The sequence below is a fragment of the Chrysemys picta genome, unplaced genomic scaffold, assembly GCF_011386835.1.
Source record: "Chrysemys picta bellii isolate R12L10 unplaced genomic scaffold, ASM1138683v2 scaf493, whole genome shotgun sequence".
Classification (NCBI taxonomy): domain Eukaryota; kingdom Metazoa; phylum Chordata; order Testudines; family Emydidae; genus Chrysemys; species Chrysemys picta.
The window spans coordinates 1-11050 of NW_027053200.1; the positions used below are offsets into that span (position 1 = coordinate 1).

The window sequence follows — 11050 nt, forward strand, 5'->3', positions numbered from 1 at the left end:
TGTGAGGGGAACAAGAGAAAGGACAAAAGAAGTAAGAGATGAAGAGAAAGGAAGGAGGGAGGGAGGAAAAGGTAAAAGGAAAAGGACAAACCCTAATGTCCCCATGTCGGACATCAGGAATGGTAACATACATAAGCCAGTATGTGAACACTTCAATCTCCCTGGTCATTCTATTACAGATTTAAAAGTCACTATCATTGAACAAAAAAAACTTCAGAAACAGACTTCAAAGAGAAACAGCAGAACTAAAATTCATTTGCAAATTCAACACCATTAATCTGGGCTTGAATAGGGACTGGGAGTGGCTGGCTCACTACAGAAGCAGCTTTTCCTCTCCTGGAATTGACACCTCCTCATCTATTATTGGGAGTGGACTACATCCACCCTGATTTTTGAATTGGCCCTGTCAACACTGGTTCTCCACTTGTGAAGTAACTCCCTGCTCTCCATGTGTCAGTATATAATGCCTGCATCTGTAACTTTCACTCTATGCATCCGAAGAAGTGAGGTTTTTACTCACGAAAGCTTATGCCCAAATAAATCTGTTAGTCTTTAAGGTGCCACCAGACTCCTTGTTGTTTTTGTAGATACAGACTAACATGGCTACCCCCTGATACTTGACACCATGCAAGGCACTAAATTTAGCCGTATGGAGTGGAAATCCATCAACCTCAACAAAAAACTTGCACAGATACAGACAGACATCATCTTCCTCTCCAAATGCAAACAGATGGACATCATACCAAAAGGACGGAAGGTAAAAAATCCATTGCAATCAACATACTACACTGAGTATGGTGAGAGATTGTGCCACACACTCTCTCAAAGAAACTGAGGAACCACCTGATCAGCATCCTGTACAGCAGACAGGAGAAGATCAAGAATGAGCTCTCAGAACTGGAGACTCTCATACAATACCAGCCTTCTACACAAACTTCCACGTGGCTGGACTTTACAAAAATGAGACAAGCCATTTACAATGCACACTTCACTTCTCTACAGAGGAAAAAGGACTGTAAGTTATCTAAACTAATACCTGCCACTAGGGGCTAGAACAATGGTACCCTCAACTCATCTAACAACATTGTCAATCTTTCCAACCACACGCTTAGCCCAGCAGAAGAGTCTGTCCTATCTCGGGGACTCTCTTTCTGTCCCACCGTCCCCACGAACATGATACAGTTCTGCAGTGATCTGGAAGCCTACTTTCCTCGTCTCCGACTCAAGGAATATTTTCAACGCACCACTGAACAGTGCACTGACCCACAGGAACCCTCCTACCAACACTACAAAAAGAAGAATTCTGCGTGGACTCCTCCTGACGGTCGAAATGACAGACTGGACCTCTACATAGAGTGTTTCCGCAGACATGCACAGGCTGAAATTGTGGACAAACAACATCACTTGTCCCATAACCTCAGCCGTACAGAACGCAATGCCATCCACAGCCTCAGAAACAACTCTGACATTATCATCAAAGGGGCTGACAAAGGAGGTGCTGTAGTCATAATGAACAGGTCAGATTACGAACAGGAGGCTCCCAGGCAATTCTCCAAGACCACATTCTACAGGCCACTATCCACTGATCCCACTGAGGAATACCAAAAGAAACTACACCATCTGCTCAAGAAACTCCCAGCTACAGTACGGGAACAAATCTACATGGACACCCCCCCAGAACCCCGACCAGGGGTATTCTATCTGCTACCCAAGATCCATAAACCCGGAAACCCTGGACGCCCCATCATCTCAGGCATTGGCACTCTGACAGCAGGATTATCTGGCTATTTGGCCTCTCTCCTCAGGCCCTATGCTACCAGCACTCCCAGCTATCTTCGAGACACCACCAACTTCCTGAGGAAACTACAATGCATTGATGTTCTTCCTGGAAACACCATCCTGGCCACCATGCATGTAGAAGCACTTTATACCAATATTCTACATGAGGATGGACTACAAGCTGTCAGGAACAGTATCCCTGATGAGGCCACAGCAAGCCTGGTGGCTGAGCTTTGTGACTTTGTCCTCACCCACAACCACTTCAGATTTGGGGACAACTTATACCTTCAAGTCAGTGGCACTGCTATGGGTACTCGCATGGCCCCACAGTATGCCAACATTTTTATGGCTGACTTAGAACAACGGTTCCTCAGCTCTCGTCCCCTAGTGCCCCTCCTCTACTTGCGCTACATTGACGACATCTTCATCATATGGACCCACGGAAAGGAGGCCCTTGAAGAATTCCACCTGGACTTCAACAATTTCCACCCCACCATCAACCTCAGCCTGGACCAGTCCACACAAGAGATCCACTTCCTGGACACTACAGTACAAATAAGTGATGGTCACATAAACACCACCCTATACCGGAAACCTACTGACCGCTATACGTACCTACATGCCTCCGGCTTCCATCCAAGACACATCACACGATCCATTGTCTACAGCCAAGCCCTAAGATACAACCGAATTTGCTCCAACCCCTCAGACAGAGACAAACACCTACAAGATCTTTATCAAGCATTCGTAAAACTACAATACCCACCTGGGGAAGTGAGGAAACAGATTGACAGAGCAAGACGGGTACCCAGAAATCACCTACTACAGGACAGGCCCAACAAGAACAATAACAGAACACCACTGGCCATCACATACAGCCCCCAGCTAAAACCTCTCCAGCGCATTATCCACGATCTACAACCTATCCTGGAAAATGATCCCTCACTCTCACAGACCTTGGGAGGCAGGCCAGTCCTCGCTTACAGACAACCCCCCAACCTGAAGCAAATACTCACCAGCAACTACACACCACACCACAGAAACACCAACCCAGGAACCTATCCCCGTAGCAAACCTCGTTGCCTACTCTGTCCCCATATCTACTCTGGCAACAGCATCAGAGGACCCAACCACATCAGCCACACCATCAGGGACTCATTCACCTGCACATCCACTAATGTCATATATGCCATCATGTGCCAGCAATGCCCCTCTCCCATGTACATTGGCCAAACCGGACAGTCCCTCCGCAAAAGAATAAATGGACACAAATCGGACATCAGGAGTGGTAACATACATAAGCCAGTAAGTGAACACTTCAATCTCCCTGGTCATTCTATTACAGATTTAAAAGTCACTATCATTGAACAAAAAAACTTCAGAAACAGACTTCAAAGAGAAACAGCAGAACTAAAATTCATTTGCAAATTCAACACCATTAATCTGGGCTTGAATAGGGACTGGGAGTGGCTGGCTCACTACAGAAGCAGCTTTTCCTCTCCTGGAATTGACACCTCCTCATCTATTATTTGGAGTGGACTACATCCACCCTGATTTTTGAATTGGCCCTGTCAACACTGGTTCTCCACTTGTGAAGTAACTCCCTGCTCTCCATGTGTCAGTATATAATGCCTGCATCTGTAACTTTCACTCTATGCATCCGAAGAAGTGAGGTTTTTACTCACGAAAGCTTATGCCCAAATAAATCTGTTAGTCTTTAAGGTGCCACCAGACTCCTTGTTGTATTCCTAATATCCCCAGTGATTCTACGGGACAAAATCCCAGGGAGGGAATAAAATTCTGCCACCTTAAACTAATGTTTTCCATGCCTAGAATTCAGCTGGCACGAGATAGATCAGACTGAGCAGGTTCCAAAACCTCTTGGAGGCTCTTACCTTCTCAACAGGGACGTCTCTTTTCTAGTAAAATCAGTTAAAGGGAAGGAGAAAACTGGAAAGAGGCTCCTGCTCGCACTCACATACGTGAACCCTAATACTCTCTCAGTCCTCAAAGAGAGACCTCGAGAAGGAGACTTGCTGAAGCAAAGCCACAGGGGTCTCTGAGGTTTCCCTGGCCCTGCCCCCTGTCCTGCCTGGCTCATGTCAGCATCTCTCTCTGAGGTCACCACTTCCCTAACACCTTTGACCAGTACGCTGAGGTCCTTGAAAAAGCCTTTGTGATATCACTGCCACACCCAACCAAACCCTAAAGTGCTCATGTCCTGCTGTTGGCCTGACACTTTGAAGGTTTGAGCTACTCTCTGTGGATCACCCCAAAAAATGCATCTTCATTCTAAGAAGCAAGCTGGCTAGACAGTAAAATATCAGAGGCTGCTCCCAATGCTACACTCAGTGTTTCCAAAATTAGTAGACTTTATGGCCACAAGAGACCTTTAGAGCATCTCATCTAAGCCCCTGCATATCATAGGCTTCCAGTATAGTATAATAGTTACTTTTTGGGCACATACATTCCAGAAAGGCATCTAGTCTTCATTCAATGACATCAAGAGATGGAGAATCCACCACTTTCCCTTTCAGTGAGTGCCAGGGGGCTCCATTGCCCCTTCCTCTAGCTACCAATTTACAGTCAGCCAGAGCAGTACCTGCAGCAGGGAGCGGGAGTTGCTGATGGCCTCAGAGGCACAACCCCTGCAATGTCTCTGGCACCTGGCGCAAGTGCCGGATGATGCGGAGATAGTGAATCGCTTTGGCCGTGACGTCCTCCTGCTATAAGGGAACGAGAACCTGTCAGAGACTCAAACGCCCCGAGGAATCAGGGGGAATTAAGGGCACCTGGAACCAGCAGTATTTCCACCCAGCACCTGCCCAACAGAGGGATGAATTCACCTCCTGAACCCCAGAATGGAATCTTCTTGTCCTTTCTAGTGACCTCCAGTGCCAACCCCCCTCCTTGTAGGGTGAGCTCCTGCTACCTCCCCCTCAGTGCCCTTGACAGCTGTTCCATCTCCAAACCACACCTCAAGTTATCAGAACCCTCTTCTCCACCCCCACCCAGGTTGGGCAGGAGGCGGCTCTAGCAGGGGGGGGACAGGAGGGATTCTGGCAGCAGTGAAGTGGGTTGTGGGGAGGTTGAGATCTTGCCCCAAGTCATCCCAGAAACTAATGATAAGCCACACGATGGCAGCATCTAGTGTCAGTGGAGTCCAAGCACTATTTAAACCCCACAGTTTTCGATCAACTTTCCACAACGGGAGGTGAAGAGCACCCCCCAGCAACACACACACACACCTGCAGTGTCTCACGCAGCTGGCGCAAGTGCCAGATGATGTGGAGCTGGTGCATCGCTTGGGCCGTGACATCCTCCTGCTGCAAGGGAACGGGAACCTGTCAGAGACTCAAACGCCCCGAGGAATCAGGGGGAATTAAGGGCACCTGGAACCAGCAGCATTTCCACCCAGCACCTGCCCACCACTGAGGGATGAATTCACCTCCTCAACCCCAGAATGGAGTCTTCTTCTCCTGTCTAGTAACCTCCAGTGCCAACCCCACTCCTTGTAGGGTGAGCTCCTGCTACCTCCCCCTCAGTGCCCTTGACAGCTGTTCCACCTCCAAACCACAGCTCAAGTTATCAGAACCCTCTTCTCCACCCCCACCCAGGTTGGGAAGGGAGGCGGCTCTAGCAGTTGCGGTTGAAAAGGATTCTAAAAGGAGCAGGTAAGAACCCCTTGATAATCCTTCATGTAGGAACAAATGACACGGCTAGGTTCTCGTTAGAGAGGATCAAGGGAGATTATGCCAGGCTGGGGAAGACGCTCAAGGAGATAGAGGCTCAGATTATCTTTAGTGGGATTCTGCCCGTTCCAAGGGAAGGGCAGCAAAGGGCTGATAGGATTGTGAGAATAAATAGTTGGCTAAGGGAGTGGTGCTATAAGGAGGGCTTTGGGATGTATGGCCACTGGGAGGCTTTCGGGGACAGACACCTGTTCTCGCGGGATGGGCTTCACCTAAGTAGGGAAGGAAATAGATTTCTGGGAGGGAGGCTAGCTCATCTTATCAAAAGAGCTTTAAACTAGGAAGTTTGGGGAGACGGTTGGGAGATGCACAGTTAATCTCCACGCCAGATTACAGTATGGAGAAGGTGAGTAAAATGAGAGGAGACATAGCCGGGGAGATGAGATTGGACATAGGAAGGACAGGGGGGACGGACACAAGGAGGCCCGCAACATATAGTGCTACTAATGGGAGACAGGCTAAACGACATACATTAGGGTGTCTATACACCAATGCCAGAAGCCTAGGTAATAAAATGGAGGAATTGGAGCTCTTGGTCCAAGAGCTGAAACCAGATATCGTAGGAATAACAGAAACGTGGTGGAATGGCAGTCACGACTGGAACACAGGTATGGAGGGGTATGCGCTGTTTAGGAAAGACCGGAACAAAGGTAAAGGTGGGGGGTGGCATTGTATGTCAATAGTGAAATAAGCTGTAAAGAAATAATAGTTGATGGATTAGACAATACTGAGTCCATCTGGGCAATACTCACACTGGGTAATAGGACTACTAGAGCCTCTCCGGGGATAGTGCTTGGAGTGTGCTATAGACCGCCGGGATCAACCCAGGATATGGATAAGGAACTATTTAATGTGTTTAGAGAAGTAATTACTAATAGAAACTGTGTAATTATGGGGGACTTTAACTTCCCGGATATAGATTGGGGAACAAACGCTAGTAGCAATAATAGGGCTCAGATGTTCCTAGATGTGCTTGCTGATCAATTCCTCCATCAAGTGGTAGCTGAACCGACGAGGGGGGAGGCCATTTTAGATTTGATTCTGGTAAGTAGTGAGGACCTCGTTGAGGAAGTGGTAGTAGGGGACAATTTGGGCTCCAGTGATCATGAGCTAATTCGGTTTAAAATACATGGAAGGAGTAACAGAATTAAGTCAAAGATTAGGGTTTATAATTTTAAAAAGGCCAATTTTAACAAATTAAGGGGACTGGTAAGGGAAGTGGATTGGGCAAACATATTAATGAATTTAAAGGCAGAAGAAGCCTGGGATTACTTTAAGTTAAAGATGCATGAGCTGTCAGAGGCCTGTATTCCAAAAAAGGGAAAAAGATTACTAAGCAAGAGATTTAGACCGAGCTGGATGAGCGACCGACTCAAAGGGGCGATTAGGAAAAAACAGAAAGCGTACAAAGAGTGGAAGAGGGGAGGGATCAGTAAGGAAATGTACCTACGTGAAGTCAGAGAATGTAGAGATAGAGTGAGAAAGGCCAAAGGCCGTGTAGAGTTGGACCTAGCGAGGGGAATTAAAAGCAATAGTAAGAGGTTTTACAGCCACATAAATAGGAAGAAAGCAAAGAAGGAAGAAGTGGGACCGCTGAAGACTATTGCCGGAGAGGAGATTAAAGACAATCTAGGCATGGCGCAATATCTCAATGAATATTTTGCATCGGTGTTTAATGAGGCCAATGAAGGGATTAGGGATACTAGCACCACTACAGAGGGGCGTTCAGGATGGGGGATTACCGTATCCGAGGTAGAAACAAAACTTGAACACCTTAATGAGGCTAAGTCGGGAGGACCGGACGATCTTCATCCGAGAATATTGAAGGAATTGGCACGGGAAATAGCAGGCCCGTTAGCGATAATATTTAATGAATCTGTAAACTCGGGGGTGGTTCCGTTAGACTGGAGAATAGCTAATGTGGTTCCTATTTTCAAGAAAGGGAAAAAAAGTGATCCGGGTAACTACAGACCTGTTAGTTTAACATCTGTAGTGTGCAAGGTGTTAGAGAAAATTCTGAAAGAGAAACTAGTTGAGGACCTGGAGATTAGTGGCAATTGCGATAAATTACAACATGGTTTTACGAAGGGCAGATCGTGCCAAACGAATCTGATCTCCTTCTTTGAGAAAGTAACGGATTTATTAGATAAGGGAAATGCGGTGGACCTAATATACCTGGATTTCAGTAAAGCGTTTGATACTGTACCCCATGAGGAATTATTGGTTAAACTGAAAAACATGGGGATCGATATGAAAATCCAGAGGTGGATAAGGAATTGGTTAATGGGGAGAATGCAGCGGGTCGTATTAAAGGGTGAACTGTCAGGTTGGAGGGAGGTTACTAGTGGAGTGCCTCAAGGTTCGGTTTTGGGACCCATCTTATTTAATCTATTTATAACTGACCTCGGAACCGATTGCAGGAGTGGGCTGATAAAGTTTGCGGATGATACGAAGGTGGGAGGCGTTGTAAATTCGGAAGAGGATAGGGATATCCTGCAGGGAGACTTGAATGAGCTTGTGAATTGGAGTATCAGAAATAGGATGAAATTTAATAGTGAAAAGTGTAAGGTGATGCATTTGGGGATGACTAATAACAATTTTAGTTACAAGATGGGGACGCATTGGTTAGAAGTAACGGAAGAGGAAAAGGACCTAGGGGTCCTTGTAGACCGCAGGATGACTATGAGTCGACAATGTGACGTGGCGGTGAAAAAAGCCAATGCTGTCTTGGGATGCATTAGGCGAGGTATATCTAGTAGGGATAAGGAGGTCTTGCTTCCGTTGTACAAGGCGCTGGTGAGACCTCATTTGGAGTACTGTGTGCAGTTCTGGTCTCCCATGTTTAAAAAAGACGAACTCAAACTGGAACGGGTGCAGAGAAGGGCCACTAGGATGATCAGAGGAATGGAAAACCTGTCGTATGAAAGGAGACTAGAGGAGCTTGGGTTGTTTAGTCTGACAAAGCGAAGGCTGAGAGGGGATATGATTGCTATCTTTAAATATATTAGAGGGATTAATACAAGGGAGGGAGAAGAATTATTCCAGCTTAGTACTAACGTGGATACAAGAACGAATGGATATAAACTGGCCGTGGGGAAGTTCAGGCTTTAAATTAGACGAAGGTTTCTGACCATCAGAGGGGTGAAATATTGGAATGGCATTCCGAGGGAAACGGTGGGGGCGAGGGACCTGTCTGGTTTTAAGATTAAGTTAGATAAGTTTATGGAGGGAATGGTTTAATGGTAAAACATAATAGTAAAGAAAACCAAGCAATGGTAGGTAAATAGCATAATGGCTAACAGGGATCAGGATGGAGACACTTGCCTATATGCTCGGGGTCTTACTGATAGCCATATTTGGGGTCGGGAAGGAATTTTCCTCCAGGGCAGATTGGCTGAGCCTCTGGAAGTTTTTCGCCTTCTTCCGCAGCATGGGGCAGGGATCTCTAGCAGGAGGGTCTCTGCCGATTGAAGTCACTAGTAACAGGATTGGGGACTTCAGCAGCAGAGTCCAGGGAAGGGGTAGGGACGGTTTTATGGCCTGCAGCATGCAGGGGGTCAGACCAGATGATCATAATGGTCCCTTCTGACCTTAAAGTCTATGAGTCTATGAGTCTATGAGCAGGGGGGGGAGGACGGATTCTGCCAGAAGTGAAGTGTGTTGCGGGGAGGTTGAGATCTTGCCCCAAGTCATCCCAGACACTAATGCTAAGCCACAGGATGGCAGCATCTAGTGTCAGTGGAGTCCAAGCACTATTTCAACCCCACAGTTTTCGATCAACTTCCCACAAGGGGAGGTGAAGAGCACCCCCAGCAACACACACACACACACACACACCACCACTGGTGGTGGGAGGGGAACAGGAGAAAGGACAAAAGAAGTAAGAGATGAAGAGAAAGGAAGGAGGGATGGAGGAAAAGGTAAAACAAAAAGGACAAACCCTAATATCCCCAGTGATTCCACGGGACAAAATCCCAGGGAGGGAATAAAATTCTGCCACCTTGAACTAGTGTTTTCAATGCCTAGAATTCAGCTGGCACTAGGTGGATCAGACTGAACAGGTTACAAACCTCTCCGAGGCTCTTACCTTCTGAACAGGGATGTCTGTTTTCTAGTAAAATCAGTAAAAGGAAAGGAGAAAATGCGAAAGAGGTTCCTCTTCGCACACACCTACGTGAACCCTAATACTCTCTCAAAGAGAGACCTCGAGAAGGAGACTTGCTGAAGCAAAGCCACAGGGGTCTCTGAGTTTTCCTTGGCCCTGCGCCCCTGTCCTGCCTGGCTGATGTCAGCATCTCTCTCTGAGGTCACAACCTTCCCACCACCTTTGACCAATAAGCTGAGGTCCTGCAAAAGGCCTTTGTGATGTCACTGCCACACCCACCCATCCTCTGAAGTGCTAATGTCCTGCTGCTGGCCTGACACTTTGAAGGTCTGTGGATCACCCCACTCAATGCATCCTCATTCTAGGAAGCAAGCCGGCTAGACGGTAAAACATCAGAGGCTGCTCCCAATGCTACACTCAGTGTTTCCAAACTTAGGGGACTTTATGGCCACAAGAGACCTTTAGAGCATCTCATCTAACCCCCTGCATATCATAGGCTTGCTGTATAGTACAATAGTTACTTTTTGGGCACACACATTCCAGAAAGGCATCTAGTCTTCCTTCAATGACATCAAGAGATGGAGAATCCACCACTTTCCCTTTTAGTGAGTGCCAGGGGGCTCCATTTCCCCTTCCACTAGCTCCCCATTTACAGTGAGCCAGAGCAGTACCTGCAGCAGGGAGCGGGAGTTGCTGATGGCCTCAGAGGCACAGCCCCTGCAGTGTCTCAGGAATCTGGCGCAAGTGCCGGATGATGCGGAGCTGGTGCATCACTTTTGGCCGTGACGTCCTCCTGCTGCAAGGGAACGAGAACCTGTCAGAGACTCAAACGCCCCGAGGAATCAGCAGGAATTAAGGGCACCTGGAACCAGCACTACTTCCACCCATCACCTGCCCACCACTGAGGGATAAATTCACCTCCTGAACCCCAGAATGGACTCTTCTTGTCCTTTCTAGTAACCTCCAGTGCCAACCCCCCTCCTTGAAGGATGAGCTCCTGCTATCTCCCCCTCAGTGCCCTTGACAGCTGTTCCACCTCCAAACCACAGCTCAAGTTATTAGTACCTTTGGACACAGACTGGCTAACCTAGTGAGGAGGACTTTAAACTAGGTTCGACGGGGACAGGTGAGCAAAGCCCACAGGTAAGTGGGGAACATGGAGACCGGGGAGATGGGTCAAAAACGAGAGGGAGTGTGGGCTATATTGTCAGAGGGAAAGGAGGGTCAGGACAAAACTGGGAGGAAAGATCAAACCAGTATCTTAGATGCCTATATACAAATGCGAGAAGTATGGGCAATAAGCAGGAAGAACTGGAAGTGCTAATAAATAAATACAACTATGACATTGTTGGCATCACTGAAACTTGGTGGGATAATACACATGATTGGAATGTTGGTGTGGATGGGTACAGCT

General features: G+C 47.4%; 1 long non-coding RNA gene across 1 annotated transcript; it reads right to left on the reverse strand.

Moving 5' to 3' along the window:
- Positions 1 to 4381: 4381 nt before the first annotated feature.
- On the reverse strand, positions 4382 to 10426 carry LOC135978863 (uncharacterized). Its single transcript, XR_010596219.1, has 3 exons — positions 10308 to 10426; positions 5028 to 5105; positions 4382 to 4505 (listed from the first exon to the last, which is right to left on the reverse strand). It is a non-coding gene; the product is annotated as an uncharacterized LOC135978863 (long non-coding RNA).
- Between the last annotated feature and the right edge of the window lie 624 nt (positions 10427 to 11050).